Genomic DNA, 6,000 nt, shown 5'->3' with positions numbered 1-6,000 from the left:
TGTCAATGGAAGGTGCGGCCACACCAGATTTTCTTTGGGCCGTATTGACGTGGGGGCACCAGAGGAAGGCAGTAATGGATACATGGTCGGCAATAAGAACCTCAGCCAAGCTTGGGGAACAGAAGAAGAGGCTATTTTTTTTGTTGTTTTTTTCCTCATCCCATAATCTTTGAGCTGCTCAAGGGTCCTATAGAAAGCATCCATGCAGCCCTGGTTTTTTTCCGGCCAGGAGACAGCCCGGGATCTCCACAGAGGTTTAGGGTTGCTATCTCAGTTTCTGTGCATATGATGGATTATTTCTCGCGTCTCCTCCTCCTGTCGCCAGCCATGCATCTCAGCCGCCATAGCGATTTGGCAAATATGAATGTATATGTTTATATTTATAGGTTGTGATATAAAAAATGAATAGGGGTGAGGCAAGGTTTATCTCAGCACTTTGCCGTCCCCTGACGCCTTCTCTATCTGTAAATATCTCGAGACAGCCATGTCAGGGATTTATGTGAAGGTGACTGTGCCAGCACCGGCCGTCCAACTGTTTCAGTAAACTCCGTGTTAGAGTTGTGTGGAAATAATGTACAACTGTTAGGATGGATAGAAAGACACGTGCACATAATACATTTGAATACATCAATACAATCACACATTATGTGGAATAACTGTTAGATTTTCATGAGGATTGACAGAGATTAACAATTAAAATGATTATTCAAAATGGATCAAATGATGCATATAATATCATAGGTGTCACTCACAGTGAACTCGACTATTGATAAGAAAAGATTTAGCCACATATGATGGGGTCCAAAATGAGGCAGAATTTACTGTGTTTACCTGATCATAATAATAATGATAATAATAATTCCACTACTTTGTTTCTATAGCTGGTTTAAGACTAGCCCCAGTCACTGCATGCAGCTCTGGAGTTACTGAATGTATTGGTTTAATAGTTGCTATAGTTAGCCAGACATCAATAAAACCCTCGATAACATTATTATCATGTAAAGAAAACAACAACAAAACAGTATCCTTTCTCTCTTTTGATGCTTTTGTGTCAAATCCAAAGAAAATTATCACTTATTGTGCTTATTGTTTCAGTTTTGCAGCCTGATAAAACATAATGAGCACTAACGCCACAGCACATATACTCCACAGTAGAATAACAAATTAAGCAGCTAGCTCTCTAACAAGATTCACATTAAACACTGTCAGGAGCTGGTTACGACCCGACTCCGTGTAAATGTCCACAGGGAATTGTTGTAGCACCACTACTTCAGAAAGAGTTTTTTATTTTCAGGTTTTTCCCCTGAAAGTTTCCAAAATTCACAAAGCCAGATTTAACCCCAGCTAATGCAGGTCAGTGTTCCCTATTTTCAGTTTTAGTTTCGCAGAGCCACTTAATTCTTTTCACAGTAATGTGGCTGGATGACTTATTTTCTAACAGCTTCCGGGGATGTAGTTCAGCCCCTGTCTGTGTTTTGTAGCATTTTCCCTTTTCCAGCCTTTTTCTCCACACTGACCCATCATGTTGCTTTTACCAACGTCCAGTGAAACACGAGAAGAAAAAAATGACAACAGCAGCTTAGTGGGTTTACATGCAGCCCCGAGAGACAACCAACCGTGTTCCTCTGCAGTTACAAGTATCCAAAAAGCGTTTAATGCATACACAAGCAGAAAAGGTTGGACATGGCTGTCCAGCGTTTGACAGTCCCTCAGTGTTGCACGACGTGCCGCACACTGATGAAGCGAGGTCAGCCTGCCAGGTTAGGCCTCTGCCAGCGAGTCGCCGTCTTTGGGGAGGCGGGGGGGGGGGGGGGTGACGTCCCGTGAGAGCTGACCTTAAAGCTTCAGGTGGCTCGCGTTCCCACCGCTGCTTTTTTCCCTGCCGCTGGATCACTGGATGGATGGATGGGTGAGCAGATAGAGGGACACAAGCAGAAAGAGCTGACAATTTCATTTCCCATCTGCCACGTTAGTGCAGCATCAGCAAGCGTTTTTCGTTCCCCTAACCTATTATGGTCTGTATTCCAACTTTTTTCTTTTCTTTTTCTGCTGGATCTTTCCCATATCAGCATGTTTGAAATCACTGTAAACAGAGGTTGGGTAGGTTTTGAGATCTGGGCAGGTGGCATTTAGACCCCATGCGGCTTCACCCCCGGGGACCTTTCACGTAATCTGAAAGTCCGAGTGATGCGTCAGCGCGAGAAGCGAAGGAGGAGCCGGCTCTTGCATATCGGAGAGTCAGCCGGCAGCTGGAGCCTCCATGCTGAGAGAGACCCACGCTGGCATAAGGGAAAAGGATTGGCTTCCGTTAAAACATCCCGGGATCGGGTGACATCACTGGGGCGGCTGATAAACCGGCTGAGGCCGACTGTGGAGATGTGATGAATATAACAACTTTGCAGTAAAAGAGTCTTTAAGGGTCGTAGGTGGAATGTGAAGTCATTTTCGGTTATACATAGGGTTGCAACGAGGCGGAAAGTTTCCGGTAAATTTCTGGAAACTTTCCGGGAACTTTCCATGGGAAGTTAAGCTCGGGAATTTTGGGAATTTAAAAAAAAAAAAAAAAAAAAATTAAACGCTGAGCAATAAAAACATCATTCAAAACTCTATTTAAAAGATCTATGGAATGCAGCACATGCTGCATGTAGAATTTCAACCCTCCACTGTGCATTCTTCCATCACATGCACAGATAATTCCCAGCATCCTGCACACTACAGCAGGGCTACTGAGGCCTGCTGTAGTGTGCAGGACTAGTCAGGTAAGTTTCGATGATATTACTGGGAAAATATATTAGCATGCTGATTGAGGATTGTTCATCTGTTCATCTAGCCTATTTTCACTCATTTATCCATCAATTGTAAAATATGTTTACATACGATTCCAATTGTTTGGCTAAGTATTTATATCTCTGGCTCATTAATGCTCATTATTATATCTCATTAGTGTTTTTTTACAAACTTTTTTCTCATCTTATTCTACAAAACAATGCCACGTGCACTATCTCATGTGTGGAGGTATTTCACCCCATCCAATGTAGAAGGAAAGGCTGTGTACATTTGCAAATACTGTGCAAAGACCTTTGTTAAGAATGACACAAAGATGCAGAAGCATATAGTCAAGTGCCCAAAGTTTCCTCAGGGCTCAAATCAGCCTATGACAAAACAAAATGTTTATATTTATATCTGTATATAACAAGGTAAATACAGTTAGTATAAATTACCCACAAAATTTCCAGTTAATTCCAGTTCATTCCCGTTAATTCCCGTATATTCCCGTTAATTCCCGTTAATTCCAATGGAAAGTTTCCAACTTTGAATATTCCCGGAATTTTGCAACCCTAGTTATTCACCTATCCCAGGAGGATAGATCTCCCCTTTTCATAATCAAAATAAATCCAATCACTTTAATGCAATTATTTCCAGCACCAAATCACGAGTACATTAAATGCAGATTGATACAGTGTCCAGGCAAGACGGTGGAGAAAAAACACAAGGGGAGTAAAGTCACACAGCCAGCTCATTAATTCCTCCCGCTTGTACTCGGGGCCCGGTGACCTGAGTTTTTTTTTTTCACGCGGCACAAGGAAAATTTACTTCTTTGACAGACTAACCGAGCGCGCGCCTCCTAATTTGTATCGGCTCCGATTTGTTTTTGTTTTGGCGTCATCTTTATTTTTTATTGCAAATTGCAGAGTGCCCCGAGTAATCTGGTGGGTCCGCTGAATGCTAATGAGCTGCGCACAGGACTCGGCGTTCTGGGAGTACGAGTCGGATGTTTATGATTATTGGAACTTTTTCCTCTCTGTGAATGTTTTCCTCTCTCTCTCTTTCTCTCTCTCCTCCCTTCCTCGTTTTCTCTGATGAGCTTCCTGATCATCATAAATCTCGAGCCGGTAGTGTCCCCCGAGCAGAGCTGCTAAGCTACTGTACCTCCCGTGCAGCCGGATTTTAGAGTAAAACATTTTTTTTTTTTAAAAAGGGAATGCTTCTATCGTGAGTGTCAAGGAAAGGTCAGGATATTTTCAGAGGAAACATAAATTTGCACAAACAAAAACAGAAAAAGGGAAATTAAATATACTTTGCTGCACCAGATTTGATTGAATCTTAAAATACAATCCCCTGTGTCCTTACAGTGCTATTGGCCGACTGTATTGTACCTACTGTGCTTTTTTAAAAATTAATTTGGTAGATCAAACTTTTGCTGCGTCTCTGATGCAAAGTGTAACAATCTTCCCCTGCAATTACCCTGTGTAGATGCATCCTACCCACACACATGCACACCATCACACATACAGCGCTGTAAGTATGGAAGTTTATTAATGAAGGAACACGAATGTCATTAAATCAGTCGAGCAATTTTAAGTAGAGGGGACTAATCAAACGATTCCCCAAAAACTTGTCAAGGTTACATGGACAGACGCAACACTAAATTAAATTTCACACTGGCTGCTTGAAGGAAGATTGAAAAGCACTAAATAGAGTTCACCTCACATGCAGCTGCTATAATTATCTCAGTAAACGCCTGAAAGAAAGAAACGTCACAACGTCCCCACAGTCTCTCTCCGATACTGTCCAACTCTGTTTGAAATGAAAATGTCTAATATTGATTTTTATTTCTTTGCATAGCATTCAGAGTGAATCCAGCATAAAAATCATATATTTATATATTATTTATATTGTATAGATAAATAGATGAACAGCTCTCTGTGAAGTTTCAGGGTTCTGTGGTGCTGCAGCTGCTTTTTACTCTGACAGTTTCAGAAAGACTGGCCAAGGCTCCACAGTTTTGGAGAATTAAGTTTGATTTGTTGCGTATCAATGCTTTTGCGGGTAATGATGTGACAAAGAATTCAGAAGCTTTACTCTACAAAACAGATTTCAATGGCAATATTTGATTCATCAGATTGTTTACAAAGATACAGTTTGAGTCTCGATCGTGATCCAACTATTTATCTTTATCTTGTTGTCATTGCACTGATTGGGTGAATGTGAGTTGTAAGTATGTATAGACTGTCTAGAACAATGTTGTACTGAGTGTTGTTTTATTGTTGTTATGTCAATATATAAAAAGCTCAATAAACATATTTATAAAAAAAATATATATATATAAAAAAAAAAAAACGTAACTTGTTATGAAGTTGTGAGTTTGCAAATCACTACCTAACAGTAACTTAGCGTACCTTCCACAGAGCAGCCCCATTTTTCATAGAAGACATTTTAAAAACACTGTTTACATAATTAAATGAACTGTAGTTGGATTTCAGTTTGTTTCTGTAATTTCAGGATCCTGGTCCAGAGTAACACGATGTTATGGATGAGGGTGATTTGCCACAGCAGTTCGGTAAGTACAGTATAAAAACTTTTTCCTATCTTTCCTTTTATTTAGGAACGTATAAGACTTAAAATCCAATCCAGCCAGACGCTTGTCAGAGCCAATAATACTGTATTTGTTGTGTTAACAACGTGGACAGAGAATTACAAAAAAAATCCCATCGCTTATCACACGCTGGGGTGACATCACCGAACGGAGCAGGTGACACAGGTCTCAGATTAGTCGGTGAGATTAGCCGTTTCTGAAATGTTAATCTGTGGAAAAACAAACACGAGCGTCACGTGAGGGGAGTTTTTTCTTCCTGTTTGAACGAGATACAGAAGTCCTTGTGCTGTTTTACATCACAGGCCTGCGTCTACATGTATGTGTATTTTTTTGGGGGGTGTGTGTCGCCGCGCTCGCACATGTCATTAGCATGCATAAGAATGTGACTGATGACTTTCATTATCGGGAGTGAGCGAGGATTAGGCCCCCTTCAGTGTCGCCTGCTTTCACCTTTACTTTCCTCTAATGATTTTCCCCCGACATCCTTTCCTCAAGGTTGACCCTGTCACTGCACTCCTTCTTTTCCCTTCTTTCTCGCTCTCTTTCTTTGTTGTCTTTCTTTCTTGACCTTTCTTCACTTCTTTCTCTTCTTGCTCTCTTTCTTTATTCCGTGCTCTTTGTCT

Source organism: Limanda limanda, chromosome 22 (assembly GCF_963576545.1).
Source record: "Limanda limanda chromosome 22, fLimLim1.1, whole genome shotgun sequence".
Classification (NCBI taxonomy): domain Eukaryota; kingdom Metazoa; phylum Chordata; class Actinopteri; order Pleuronectiformes; family Pleuronectidae; genus Limanda; species Limanda limanda.
Note: the sequence above shows the minus strand (reverse complement) of the source record.